This window comes from Pseudorasbora parva, chromosome 1 (genome assembly GCF_024679245.1).
Source record: "Pseudorasbora parva isolate DD20220531a chromosome 1, ASM2467924v1, whole genome shotgun sequence".
Taxonomy (NCBI): Eukaryota; Metazoa; Chordata; class Actinopteri; order Cypriniformes; family Gobionidae; genus Pseudorasbora; species Pseudorasbora parva.
Window position 1 is genome coordinate 24,344,484 of NC_090172.1, and position 15,392 is coordinate 24,359,875.

The 15,392-nt window shown below is 40.1% G+C and overlaps 5 pseudogenes; all 5 read right to left on the reverse strand.

The window, feature by feature from the left end:
• Nucleotides 1-4,522: 4,522 nt before the first annotated feature.
• On the reverse strand, nucleotides 4,523-4,641 carry LOC137088743 (5S ribosomal RNA; annotated as a pseudogene).
• Nucleotides 4,642-4,736: 95 nt separating this feature from the next.
• Nucleotides 4,737-4,856, reverse strand: LOC137088732 (5S ribosomal RNA; annotated as a pseudogene).
• A 199-nt stretch (nucleotides 4,857-5,055) lies between these two features.
• Nucleotides 5,056-5,174, reverse strand: LOC137088777 (5S ribosomal RNA; annotated as a pseudogene).
• A 255-nt stretch (nucleotides 5,175-5,429) lies between these two features.
• On the reverse strand, nucleotides 5,430-5,548 carry LOC137088927 (5S ribosomal RNA; annotated as a pseudogene).
• Nucleotides 5,549-8,101: 2,553 nt separating this feature from the next.
• On the reverse strand, nucleotides 8,102-8,220 carry LOC137088837 (5S ribosomal RNA; annotated as a pseudogene).
• Nucleotides 8,221-15,392: the final 7,172 nt, after the last annotated feature.

Consider the following 15,392-nt stretch of genomic DNA (forward strand, 5'->3'; position numbering starts at 1 on the left):
ATACATAATTACAATTACATATAGTGTTATGAGATTAAATATTTAAATATAATATTTTGAATAGGCCTAATTTTTTGAAATACTTTTTATTTATTTATGAAACTATACTTAGATTATGATAGTTATTAAGACCCCAGTAGGTGGCAGCACATCACTGTCTTAATAATAGGCCTAGTGAGTCAGTGAGTCATTCATTCAACAGATTCGTTTAAAACGCTGAATCAGGAATGAAGCAAGTGGATATCAATGGGACATTGAATCATTCACTCAACCAATTTGTTTAAAGAATCAGATTTATTCATTAACAGCACAGCTCAACGAGTCAGCCGCACAACAGTTCTGTGGCTTTATTTTGCAATAGCATTAATTAATTCGATTTTAGCTTCATCCCTTGTTTAAACCTCAGTTACTGTCTGACATAAAAGTTGTGCCTACTGCATAGTTACATTTAAATACTGATGCGCTTAGCTACCTGTAACTGCATCTGCGTGGGTCACGCAGCTCAGATTTTGATAGTTGGACTCAATAACACCAGTGGTGTGCCAGAGAAGTAAGCTGATGGGTAATGTGGGTGCAGATGAGAGGTAATCTACATTAATATTTCTGAAATAATAAATGCAGCTAATATTTCTCTAGCACGTTGGTTGTCGAATCGATGCCTATAGACAAGAGATCCCTTTCTAGTCCCTGTCCAGTGCGATCTAAGCATAGTCCGGTTGTTTGATGAGAGAGAGTTTATTAAACACTTTAAGAATCCGTCCAGCAGGAGGATTGTTAGGGTCGTTTTACACCGCTAACGTGAGCAGTGCATGAGCTGGACGTCAGCGTGACTACCCCGTCACTGCAGCTGCAGACGCGCGAGAGTATTGACACTGGAAGCGTTTGTACAGCATCACAGCAGCAGCTCCCACACTAGAGTAGCTAGGCCTACATACTAAACTAAAAGAAAATGTTCATATTCATCATATTTTCTGGCTAGTTTACTTTATTTTTTATAATCATAGCCATACTTTCACCCAACTGAATAATTACAGTTTTTTTTTAAATTCGCTTTGGTACTATTTTCACAAGTAAGGTGTACATTTTCAAAACTCTTAGTACAAAAATCCATGATCACACTTGTAACACAGCTAGCCATTCTTTCAAACCCTGATGTAATGCTTTCATTCAGTTACACATATTTTCACTCCACATAATCATTTTTTTCAAACACAAGCTTATTGTAATATGTAATTAGAACATTTGGTTTAATCGCCGAAACACAATTGTATGATCTTCTTTCAATTTAGTACTTTTAACAATCAGTTCATCCAACAGCAAACAGTGCAAGATACATGTTTCAAATTGCAGTAGCCTAACACAGGCTACAGATGCCACATAAGAAAATATGTTTGCATTACCTAACTTATGTAAATTAATCCATAATATTTGTTATAGTATCTATTTAGTGTTTTATCAAAAGGTGTGATAAAGTTATGACACAGCCATGATGTTCTAGGGTCTAGTAATCTGTTTACAGTATCACATGGCATACATACTGTAATGTATAATGCTGTATTTGATTCCATCCGTCTTATCCATCCCTTATACTCTATTCTGCTCTATGTTCCCTCGCACACACAGACTCATACACACATCTGGTTCATTATCTGCCTAGGTATAGCCTACATAGGCGTATTGATTTTTATACTGTACAAACTGTATATTCTCTCCCCTTACACTATATCTACCCATCACACAAAACTTTCTGCATTTTTACATTTTCAAATAAAAATCTAAACTAATAATTCTGTAGGATTTATAAGCTTGTTTCCTCATAGAAAGCAAAAAATGTCCCCGCAAGGACAAGGATTTAGGATATTCCCATCTTTATAATTGCCCCCATAATGTAGAGTTTTGTGTATTGTACTATACAATTGAAAATATGCTGAAATGTTTGGGAAAAAAATTGAACTTTGATGATCTGTTGTGGAATTAGTACTATGAGTTTTGAAAATGTACACCTTGCTTGTGAAAATAGTACCAAAGCGAATAAAAAAACAAAACACTGTAAAATAAGTTTAAATGGATCTTCTCCGGATATTTTGTATTCTTCGTTTTCTTTAATGACATAGGGCCTACTCCAGTTATTGTTAAAACACACCACACGTGCTTCTTGTGTGCATTCAGAGCGCTTTTTGTGTGATATTCTATTTATTTGTCCATCAAAAGTGTGCTTTCACTTTACACCGACTGCAGCTGCAGATAGGCTATACATAGCTACATATGTTTCTTGTGTGCATTTTAAGCACTTTTTGTGTGAAAGCATATTTATTTTGTCCATTAAAAGTGTGCTTTCACTTTAATTGAGCGTCAGCAGAACAAAAATAGGCTCGCCGCCGAAACCCCCGCTTCACTGCTGCTCACGCGACGCAACTGCTCCCGGTGGGAATGCACTCATTGATTAACATGGGCGCCGGAAAAATACGCGCTGCTCACGCGCCGCTCACGCTTGAGGTGTGAAAAAGCCTTTATTCTGACCGGATCTGTGGAAACACTGAAAGCGGCACGGGCTGATCTTTGGTTCCCCAATCAGAGGAAAGGGGCGTTTCATGCCAGTCCACACTTTCGATTCCAAATATTCAAGTTTCATTCCATATATTCAGACTTTCATTCAATATATTCATGTTTCATTCCATATATTCAAACTTTCATTCAATATATTCAAGTTTCATTCCATATATTCAGACTTTCATTCAATATATTCAAGTTTCATTCTATATATTCAGACTTTCATTCCATATATTCAAGTTTCATTCCATATATTCAGACTGTCATTCCATATATTCAGACTTTCATTCCATATATTCAGACTTTCATTCCATATATTCAGACTTTCATTCCATATATTCAGACTTTCATTCAATATATTCAAGTTTCATTCCATATATTCAAGTTTCATTCCATATATTTAAGTTTCATTCCAAATATTCAGACTTTCATTCCATATATTCAAGTTTCATTCCATATATTCAGACTTTCATTCCATATATTCAAGTTTCATTCCATATATTCAAGTTTCATTCCATATATTCAGACTTTCATTCCATATATTCAAGTTTCATTCCATATATTCAAGTTTCATTCCATATATTCAGACTTTCATTCCAAATATTCAAGTTTCATTCCATATATTCAGACTTTCATTCCAAATATTCAAGTTTCATTCCATATATTCAAGTTTCATTCCATATATTCAAGTTTCATTCAATATATTCAAGTTTCATTCCATATATTCAGACTTTCATTCAATATATTCATGTTTCATTCCATATATTCAGACTTTCATTCCATATATTCAAGTTTCATTCCATATATTCCAGTTTCATTCCATATATTCAAGTTTCATTCCAAATATTCAAGTTTCATTCCATATATTCAGACTTTCATTCCATATATTCAAGTTTCATTCCATATATTCAGATTTTCATTCCATATATTCAAGTTTCATTCCATATATTCAGATTTTCATTCCATATATTCAAGTTTCATTCCATATATTCAAGAATCGTTCCATATATTCAGACTTTCATTCCATATATTCAGACATTCATTCAATATATACAACCAATCATATTATAAATACTATAATTTCCTGAACGGCATGCCATAATATATATATATATATATATATATATATATATATATATATATATATATATATATATATATATATATATATATATATATATATATACCTATATATACTGTTACGGCCTAGGATCTAGTCGCAACTATTCCTTGTTCCGTCTGGGATTGGGCTCCAAAGACTATTCCTCTTATTTTTATACATCGGAAGATAATTTATAAAGTGAAGTCATTTGACAAAGTGTCATTTGCGGTGTTTGTTTAGGTGCGTATATTATTTGGCCATTATTTGTTTATGCGTTTTCCCATTTTTTAGTTAATTGCTGCTGGTCACCAGTGTATAAATTCATGCCTTGTGTTTTTAAGAGTCAGTGGTGTTCTGTCAAATAAAACAACAAAAACATTATGAACTGAAAAATATTAATGATGCTGTTATTAAAAAAATAATAATATTTGACAGAGTATTAACAACTAATTACATTTTAATGACAAATTAAACTTGTGCCACTGAAAAAAAATGTGTGACATTATAATGGCCAACAGTCAACATCAAAACCAACCACATGACAGTTTAATGTTAACCCTATAAAGCTGTTGAGATTTATGGCCATAAGCAAAAGCTGCTGCAAAATTTGGGCCATTTAAGGCATTCAAACACTCTTATTTATTTTATTTTATTTTTTAAATCTTTCTTCGCCCATGAAACAAAAATGCTCACAGCAAGTGGTATTCCCAGGCGTTCTCCCATCCAAGTACTAAACAGGCCCGACCCTGCTTAGCTTCTGAGATCAGGCGTGCTCTGGTTGGTATGGCCATAAGCAAAAGCTGCTGCCAAATTTGGGCCACTTAAGGCCTTCAAACACTCTTTTTTTTATTTATTTTTTTATTAAGCAAATGCTTACAGCACCTGGTATTCCCAGCCGGTCTCTCATCCATGTACTAACCAGACCTGACCATGCTTAGCTTCCGAGATCAGACGAGATCAGGCGTGCTCAGGGTGGTATGGCCATAAGTGAAAGCAGCTGCCAAATTTGGGCCATTTAAGGTATTCAAAGACTCTTATTTATTTTAATTTTATTTTTTTTCTTTCTTCGCCCATGAAACAAAAATTCTTACAGCACCTGGTATTCCCAGGCGTTTTCCCATCCAAGTAATAACCAGGCCCAGAGCCTGCTTAGCTTCCGAGATCAGACGAGATCGGGCGTGCTCAGGGTGGTATGGCCATAAGTGAAAGCTGCTGCCAAATTTGGTCCATTTAAGGCTTTCAAACACTCATTTAAAAAAAAAAAAAAAAAAAAAAAAAAAAAAAAGATTAAGCAAAAATGGTATGGCCATAAGTGAAAGCTGCTGTGAAATTTGGGCCATGTAAGGCATTCAAACACTTATTTATTTATTTATTTATTTCTTTCTTAGCCCATGAAACAAAAATTCTTACAGCACCTGGTATTCCCAGGAAGCCTGCCATCCAAGTACTAACCAGACCCCACTCTGCTTAGCTTCCGAGATCAGACGAGATTGGGCGTGCTCAGGTTGGTATGGTCATAAGCAAAATCTGCTGCCAAATTTGGGCCATTTAAGGCATTCAAACACTCTTTTTTGTTTTGTTTTTTATTAAGCAAAAATGCTTACAGCACCTGTTATTGACAGGCATTCTCCCATCCAAGTACTAACCAGCCCCGACCCTGCTTAGCCTCCGAGATCAGGCGTGCTCAGTTTGGTATGGCCATAAGCAAAAGCTGCTGCCAAATTTGGGCCATTTAAGACCTTCAAACACTCTTTTTTTAATTATTATTAAGCAAAAATGATTATAGCACCTGATATTCCTAGGCGGTTTCCCATCCATGTACTAACCAGGCCTGACCCTGCTTAGCATCCTAGATCAGACGAGATCAGGGGTGCTCATAGTGGTATGGCCATAAGCGAAAGCTGCTGACAAATTTGGCCCATATAAGGCATTCAGACAATCTTATTTATTTTAATTACTTTTTTTTTTCTTCACCCATGAAACAAAAATGCTTACAGGGCCTGGTATTCCCAGGCGGTCTCCCATCCAAGTACTAACCAGGCCCAACCCTTCTTAGCTTCCTAGATCAGACTAGATTCAGCGTTCTTTTTTTTCTTTTTTCTTTTTTTTTTCATTTAAATGTATCAGTTCCTGTTTAGTTTTCAACTGAATATAACATACATTGATTTTCAATTTTACATTTTTCGTTCATTCAGTTCTCAAATGTACAATATAAATATAGTTCCACACATTTAATTTCTATATCTAGTACATTCAAGCTACATTGCCCAAGTACCTAACCATTGAAATATGTCTTACCCAAATTTGCATTCATGTCACCTTAAATATTTCCCTTTTTTCTCTTTAAAGCAACCCTCCATAACTTTTGCTTTCTTAACACAAGATTCAACTGGTATTTCATCATATCTTCCAACATTTGGAACATTTCCCTGCATCAATTCCTGTTTAATTTTCAACTTCTTTTCTTTACTCATTTATTCCTTTATCATCTTTAGTGATCTCAACTACTACTTCTTTGTTATCTCCCTGAACATTGCACAGGCCCTTAATTTCCTTATTTTTCAGTTCTATTTGATCAATTTCATTTTTTTCTTCTACATTCAACACAGTTTCCATCTCATCTTCTTCCTCTATATCATCTATATTCATATTAGACAGTAATTCCTCCTCTGGCTCCCCACCCACAGCACCAAGGCAGGAAACTGAGCAAACATTCATCTCATTCTCGATTGCTCTCTTTTTATCCGAATGCATGTTTTCCATTTTTCCTATACAATCCCCATCCCCTTTTCCCATTTCTTTTTTTTTTTTTTTTTTTTTTTTGTCCAGACTCTTTATTAAAGTCTTTTGAATTTAAACATTCTTCACTTTCTTTCCTCTTATTCTGCTCCAGGTCCCTTTGAGGAAGCCCCACATTCCCCATTTCAGCGTCTTTACAACAATGATCTTCTTTAGTTTCTATGTCAAAGTCACATTTCAACAAAACTTTGTTACAGCCCAAACACTTGTCTGCTCTGCAATCTTTTGCAAAATGACCCTGCTCAGCACATTCAAAACATTTCAAATCAGGACAGTCCTTAAACATATGCCCAGGTTGCAAACACATTCTACAGAGCTTAATCTGTCCATAATCTATTACTCTGAAGTACCTTCCTCCATCTGATGCTTCAAATTTGGCACTATAAGGCAGCGATGTTACCCCCTTTGGAAATCTTATTTTGACATACCTTGTGCCATCTGCGATGTCCATTCCGGTGTATAGTCTCCTCTTTATCTCTGTTATGGGAGTAACTTCCCACATCTTTAACTTTTCCTTGATTGTTTCATCCTCCACGTAGGCAGGCAGGTGAATAAAAGCAACCACACATTCCTTCAACTCCAACCTCCTTACCTCGCAGATATGCCCATTTATTTCCACCCAATTGATCAGACCATCCCAGTCATCTGAACACCTCAAAGTCAGTTCATATTCGAAGGAGTCCTTGGGTCTCACTGCCAGTAGTTTTCCACTGCCAATTTTCTTTGTCACTGCTCTGATAATATCCTCTGCCTTTATTCCTTTGTTATTCATTATATCCATCACCACCATTGCCTCCTTCAGACCACATATTCCATATTCCACTCTCTTCATTCCACTTTGCTGATCACCAAACTCATTGTTTAGTCCATTAGACTCTCTCAATCCTTTGTCCATTGCATTTTGGTCGATTCCCATTTATGTTCCTGACGTTCCTGAGCCGTTACTGTGTCCATCCATAATTCAAAAAACGTATTCCCTCCAAGTAGATAAAACTGCTTGGAGTTCAGCAAATAGTACCAAAATAAAAAATAAAATATAAAACAAGTAAAAGAACTTCAATAACCAACAAACAAAAACAAGAGAGGACATAGGAGAGCCTTTCTCTCCCAACTGCCAGCTCACTTCCTAGATCGTACCACTATCGTACCACTATTTGGGCCATTTAAGACATTCAAACACCTTTATTTATTTTAACTGAATTTTTTTATTTTTCTTTCTTCGCCCATGAAACAAAAATGATTACAGCACCTGGTGTTCCCAGGCGGTCTCCCATCCAAGTACTAACTAGGCCCGACCCTGCTTAGCTTCCGAGAACAGACAAGATCAGGCGTGGTATGGCCATAAGTGAAAGCTGCTGCCACATTTGGGCAACTTAAGGCATTCAAACACTCTTATTTATTTTAATTTATTTGTTTTCTTTCTTCGCCCATGAAACAAAAATGCTTTTAGCACCTGGTATTCCCAGGCTGTCTCCCATACAAGTACTAACCAGGCCCGACCCTGTTTACAGCACCTGGAATTCCCAGGCAGTCTCCCATCCAAGTACTATCCAGGCCCGACCCTGCTTAGCTTCCCAGATCAGACGATATCGGGCATGCTTTTTAAAATTTTAATTAAATGTTTTTCTTTCTTCGCCTATGAAACAAAAATGCTTATAGCACCTGGTATTCCCAGGAGGTCTCCCATCCAAGTACTAAACAGGCACAACCCTGCTTAGCTTCCGAGATCAAACGAGATCGGGCATGCTCAGTTTGGTATGGCCATAAGCAAAAGCTGCTGCCAAAATTGGGCCTTTTAAGGCCTTCAAACACTTTTTATTTGAATTTAATTATTTTCTTTCTTCGCTCATGAAACAAAAATGCTTACAGCACCTGCTATTTCCTGGCGGGCTACCATCAAAGTAATAACCAGGCCCGACCCTGCTTATCTTTGCCGCCAAACCTTCAGCCTGTGGTCGGACCCTGTATTTCTAAAGACCGGGGTGCCCCAAGAACTGGTATCCAAGCATGCGATTGTCTCAACGAATGCCTCATCCACCGGCTGGGGTGCCACGTACAACGGGCTTACAGTTTCGGGTGTGTGGACTGGGCCTCAACCGCAATGGCACATCAACTGCCTGGAGTTGTTGGCAGTTTGTCTTGCCCTGGGCCGCTTCAAGACGCCACTTTAAGGCAAGCACGTTCTGGTCCGTACGGACAGCACTGTGGCCGTTGCGTACATCAACAAACAAGGTGGTCAATGCTCCCGCCGCATGTCACAACTCACCCGCCACCTCCTTCTATGGAGTCAGAAGCATCTGAGGTCGCTTCGTGCCACTCACATTCCGGGCCTGCTTAATCGTGCAGCCGACAAGCTCTCACAACGGCCAGTGCTCCCGGAAAAGTGGAGACTTCATCCCCAGGTGGTCCAGCTGATATGGAGCCACTTCAGGGCCGCACAGGTAGACTTGTTTTCCACTCCGGACACGGCCCATTGCCAGTTGTTTAATTCCCTGACCGAGGGGACCCTCGGCACGGATGCCCTGGCACACAGCTGGCCCCTGGCCCTACGCAAATATGCGTTCCCCCCAGTGAGCCTTCTCGCACAGACACTGTGCAAGGTTTGGCAGGACGAGGAGCAGGTCCTGTTAGTAGCTCCTTATTGGCCCAACAGGACTTGGTTCTCGGAACTAGTGCTCCTCACGACAGCACCTCTTTGGCCCTTTCCTCTGAGGAAGAACCTCCTGACTCAGAGACGGAGAACCCTCTGGCACCCACGTCTGGACCTCTGGAAACTCCATGTCTGGTCCCTGGATGGGATGTGGAGGTTCTAGGTGATCTACCACAGGCTGCGGTAGACACCATCACTTCCGCTTGAGCACCCTCTACGAGGCACCTATATGCGCTGAAGTGGAACCTGTTCATTGACTGGTGCTCTTCTCATCGAGAAGACCCCCGAAGATGTTCGGTCAGGGCAGTGCTTTTTTAAGATGGGTTGGAGAGAAGGCTGTCTCCCTCCACCCTCAAGTTGTACGTTGCCGCAATTGCTGCCAATCACGATCTAGTAGAAGGTAAGTCCTTGGGGAAGCACTACCTGATTGTCAAGTTCCTGAGGGGGGAGAGGAGATTGAATCCACCTCAACCTCCCTCTATACCCTCTTGAGACCTGTCTCTGGTGCTGACCGCACTGCAGAGACCTCTCTTTGAGCCTTTGCAGTCAGCAGAGTTGAAAATCCTATCTCTAAAGATGGTACTCCTGACTGCATTGGCCTCCATCAAGAGGGTAGGGGACCTGCAGGCAATTTTGGTCGACGAATCGTGCCTGGAATTCGGGCCGGATACGTGCCCAAGGTTCCCACCACTCCCTTTCGGGACCAGGTGGTGAGCCTGCAAGCACTGCCTTCGGAGGAGGCAGACCCAGCCCTGGCTTTTCTCTGTCCCGTCCGAGCCCTTCGGACTTACATGGACAGAACACAAAGCTTTAGGACCTCAGACCAGCTCTTCATCTGTTACGGAGGCCAGTAGAAGGGAAAGGCTGTCTCCAAGCAGAGGATGGCCCACTGGATAGTGGATGCCATCGTCTTGGCATATGAATCCCAAGACGTGCCCTGCCCGCTCGGGATTAGAGCCCACTCCACCAGGGGTGTAGCCCCGTCCTGGGCACTGGCTCGTGGCACCTCGCTGACAGATATTGGTAGAGCTGCGGGCTGGGCGATACCCAACACTTTCGCTAGATTCTATGGCCTACGTTTTAGAACCGGTATCTTCCCATGTACTCACTTACCATAAGCACCGGAGTGCCCGTTCTAGTGTCGGCTTGCTGCGCCATTCCTTTCCTCATGGAACGGATACGTGCACATATGCTCCAGTCGAGTTCCCCAGAATGGCGAACCCTGTCGAGTCCTCCGCAACCCGCGGAAGTCAGACGTGGTAGAGCGTCTGATGCCAGGTCTAACACTCATATGCATTGGTGGAACTTGTGTTAGGCTGGGTTCCATATGTTGTGACCCCCACAGCGCGCCCATATGTGTATTCTTCCACAGTATGGCTCCCTACGGCGAGCCCGCGTCTTTCTCTGCCATCTCAGTGCGGTGTTGCTCCCCCGCCTAAGAGGGCCGGGGCCACCCCTGGGACTTCCGTACGTTTTCCTGCCCACGGCCAGTCTATACGTGTATTTTCCACATGGTAACTCCCTCTGGGAGTATGTGGCTTCCACAGCGGCCCCCGGGGCACTCTTTCCCAGCGTTATCCAATAGTCTGCTGAATGGGTCTTGTGGAACAGCAGTGTGACTCTTCCTGCAGGAATTTCTCCGCCCGTTCAGACGGGGTCTGAGGGGCTCTAGCCGGGTGCTGGAAGTGGTAGTAACTGTGGCGTTTTCCATAGGGATCCCAATTTGTCGGTCATTCCGATGTACATCAAAGTGACCAACTGAAAGGGAACATCTCGGTTACGTATAGTAACCCTCATTCCTTGAAGGAGGGAACGGAGACGTACGTCGAGACCTTTACTTGAGCAACAGCAGCACGAACTCATTCGGAATATTTTGAAGGGATATCAGCTGAATATTCTCTCTTGTGATGAAAAAGTAGAGACAATTGTTGACGAAAATAAAGAGAGATTTTATCTTAAATTGTATTTTTTGCAAAACATTTTTAGTCTCGTCCTTTTTCGTCAACAATAATGCATGTTAATATAGTCTTAGTCAGCGTTTTTGGACATTGGTGCAGTCTTGTCATCGTCTCGTCTTATACATGGAAAAAAACGTTGTTGACAAACATATTTCGTCTCCTCTCATCTGATGAAATTAACACTAATTCATACTATACAAATTTACCTATAAAGGTGTATATGAATGTATGAATAAAAGTGTAATATTACCCAATGAATTGGTATTGTTTTCAACACAATGTCTAGGTTAATCTGAAATTGGTTTCGAAATTGAATTATGCATAGGAAAAACTTAGAGATATTGAGATACCAAGAGACTTTGTTCTAAACAAGAACTTTAAGCCATGCAAATTAAGCTCATGCCAGAGGGGGGCCATGCGTGGCCAGCTCTGACAGCATCAGCCAATCAAAACACTGTGAAAGGTGCCAATTTGCAATTCCCCCCTTCTCAGGAAAATGTAAAAGGCTTTTCTCTAATGCTGGGTACACACCAAAATATTTTTTACATCTTAAAAGATTTTCAAAATGTGATAGACCACAAATATGAGGACAAATAATCCTATAGTGTGGTGTGCCATGATGTGACAAAGACAGCGCACCACACACAAACGTCCCGTTTTAGAGTCCTGACGGTTAACACAGGAAATCTCGCAAAATCTTGCGAGACTTCAGGCCTATAACACACTGCCCTCATGAAGTGCGTCTCAGGTGCGGATCAAGCCGCACTGAAAATGCGCCATGCATGCTAGAAATACAACAGGTGCCTATTTTCACGCAACATGCAAGTGTTTTGGAAGTGATCCAGGCAAAATAGAATACACTGCAAAAAATGCTCTTTTCATGTAATTTTGTCTTGTTTCTAGTCTAAATATCTAAAAATTATTGAATCAAGATGCATTTACCAGATAAGTAAAACGACATAAGATATTTTTTCTTGTTTTGTTGAAAAAAAAAAATGAAGTGAATTTTTGCTTAAGAGGGACATACCCATAAATTCAAGCTCCGCCTTTCGCGTTTTAACACTCGATGGCACCATGTTGGATGTGAAGAGGGGGATTGCCATGTTAATCTTGGACTAAATCGGCCACCGTAGGAGTTAAAACGAAATCAGAATTGAGAGGAACAGAACTATTATTCCCTGGATGGTCATATACCTTTACACCGCTAGATGGGGGGAAATATCACACAGTGTAGCTTTAAATAAATAATAATAATTGTCCATTTTCAAATATTGCACGTCAATAAGCTACTGAAAAAAATTCTGCAACCTATTTTGCCATTAATACCATAGATATGTATAGTCAATACACTGCCGAGTGCCGACGTTGTCTTTGCTGTATCAGTAGGTTATATATTTATGTTTAACATGAAGAATAGGCCAATTCCCTGTACATCAATAGCAGCAGCATCGCGTCAGACACGCTGGTGTGCAAAAGCAAAACAGCATGCGGTTGACACGCAACAAAAACACAACAGAAACGCTGCACTTGCAGTGTGTCTCTGGCCTCAGAATAAGCAGGGCGGATGATGTGCAGGAAGAAATCGCGATGATGGTCTTTGGAATGATTTTCACAGAAAATTCACACAAAAGAAAAAAAAAAAAAAGGTTTGCAGCCCGGTCCTGCAGATTTGCCTTATACAACATTAGAAAGATTAGACCCTTCCTATCAGAACAGGCTGCACAACTCCTGGTTCAAGCTCTTGTTCTCTCCAGACTGGACTATTGTAATGCTCTTCTGGCTGGGCTTCCAGCATGCACTATCAAACCCTTGCAGCTGATCCAGAATGCAGTGGTCTTTAATGAGCCGAAGAGAGCGCATGTTACGCCTCTCTTCATCAGACTGCACTGGTTGCCAATAGCTGCTCGCATCAAATTCAAGGCACTAGTTCTCGCCTACAAAACAAACACTGGCTCTGCACCAATATACCTAAACTCACTTGTTCAGACTTACACACCCTCCAGAATCTTGCGTTCTGCGAGTGAGCGGCGCCTCGTGGTTCCATCCTAAAGAGGCATGAAATTGCTCTCACGGACATTTTCCTGGACCGTTCCCACCTGGTGGAATGACCTGCCGATCTCAATTCGTGCTGCCGAGTCTGTAGCCATTTTTTTAAAAAAAAACATCTTAAGATACATCTTTTCCAATTGCACCTGACCAATACAGAATAGCACTTACTGATCACCAGAGCAACAACCAATAAGCGCACACTCCTGGATCATATCTACGTCTCTCATCGGGATTTGTGCCTTCAAGCGGGTGTGTTACATAGTTATCATAGCTATCATAATCCGGTGTACTGTATTTTGCGTACGTGAGTTTTTGTTGTAGATGGCTATTGCTGCGTGTTTAGCTAGAATGCCATACAAAACCAACCCATTGGGCCACTGAATCTGCATTAACGACAACAGTTGGGGCAACAGCCTTAGTCCTAATGGGTTGTTATCATGGCTATCAAAATCCAGTGTTCGTATTTTTGCGTGAGTTTTTGTTGTAGGTGGCTATTGTAGATGGCAATAAAAAAAAATAAAAATAAAAAAAAAACAAAAAAAAAACTGTACTGTGCTAATTAATTGAGACTTCTTACAGCTCTTACAGGTTGTTGGCCTTGTTTGTTTCGTTGCTTCTATTGCTCTCCCCTTTTTTGTAAGTCACTTTGGATAAAAGCGTCTGCTAAATGATTTAATGTAAATGTTAATGTAAATGCAACTTCCATGTGATTGGTTGTGCAGATAATTGCATTAATGAGAAATTGAAAAGGTAATTCCAATTAATACTTTAGGTGAGTGTATATCTTATCTAAAATATTACATTTGGAGTTTAGATTAAATTTGATTATTCAATATTACTCAGTATTAATAATCAGTTAATATTGTGTATCTTTATTATTAATTTTATTAGCATTCATAATCATTTATAATAGTTGTATGTTTGAATACATGATTGTAAGGGGTGTCATGGAGAGCTGGACTGTTGACCATAGGGTTCTCTGTGTGTGTGTGTAAGTTTCAATGCATATGTTGACTTATAAACATATAACCATATGTTCTTCTAGTTGCATACACACAATCCCTTCGTCCAGAAGAGAAGAGATGGATAGAGAAGCTGGCATGAAGACCTTGTTCATTTTATTGTCTCTCTCTGTCTTAAAAAAATATTAAGTAATATATATATATAGAAATCATGTCTAATACTGTACTCTCTGCTTAGAGTGTGAAGTTAAAGAGTTACTTTAGTGATTTAGCAAATGGCTTTGTATCAGTAGAAACCCAAGAGTATATTTGAATGATCTTGCTTCCCCCCTCATATCCCCCTGAGATGAGCGATTTATGTATTTTATTTCTGGAAAAAAATCTGCAGATTACACAAATATTGTCACTTTGCATCATCAGAGGATTTGTTGGCCAGAGGCTAAAGACTACAGCCAGTAGAAGGCACTATTTCCTATTCCTATTTCCTATTGGGCAAGTAATCCAGTAATGTTAGCGGTGGCTTTGAGAGTGGCCGTGTAGAGCAGCGAAGCAAGTGCATTCTGGGAGTAGATGTCTTTCATTCACATGAGAAGGCACCAAATTCAAAAATAATTTCAATATTTTACCACATTAATGACCCAGTTTAATTACAAAGCTTAATGTTTAATCACTGAAGTAACCCTTAAAAGACCCTAAAAGACAACAGAAACGTGACATCATGGTGAGAAGAGGAGGAAAGTCACGTCTGAACCTGATACCTAATTGGTCAGAACTCATTCAGGAGGATGGGCAGACATTCAGATGATGATATGACGAGATAGATGAAGACGATAGAGGCAGATCAAGATTAGAGAAAATGGGTTAAAACATTTGTTCAAGCCATCTATAGTCTCGTCTCACCCACTTTCCTTTCTTTTACTTAGTTTATTTTCTTTCTGTTGAATCTCATGTTCTAAGTTTTACCACAAAGTTTAGTAATGACTTTACAGCCTTTAGCCACCTCAACTTCAAGCTTCAGCCGTGAGAAAGACTCCATCCATCGACCAACACGCCACGTGATTGACTTTCCAGGACATCGATCAAAGACATGACAAGACCGTCAGAGAATCAAAGAACCTGGGAAATCCCATCTCCATCCAGAACCAAGGGAATTCCTATTCAGAGAAGACACAAATTAATGCAACTAATACCTCCAGACTCTAACTGAACTGGTGCATTGATAGCAAATTTAATAACCCTGCCTAAGTAACGATGGAAGGGTTAAATTAATGGCTGATGGTTTGTTGCTAGAAACTTGGGATTTCACGATTTCACCCCTCTTA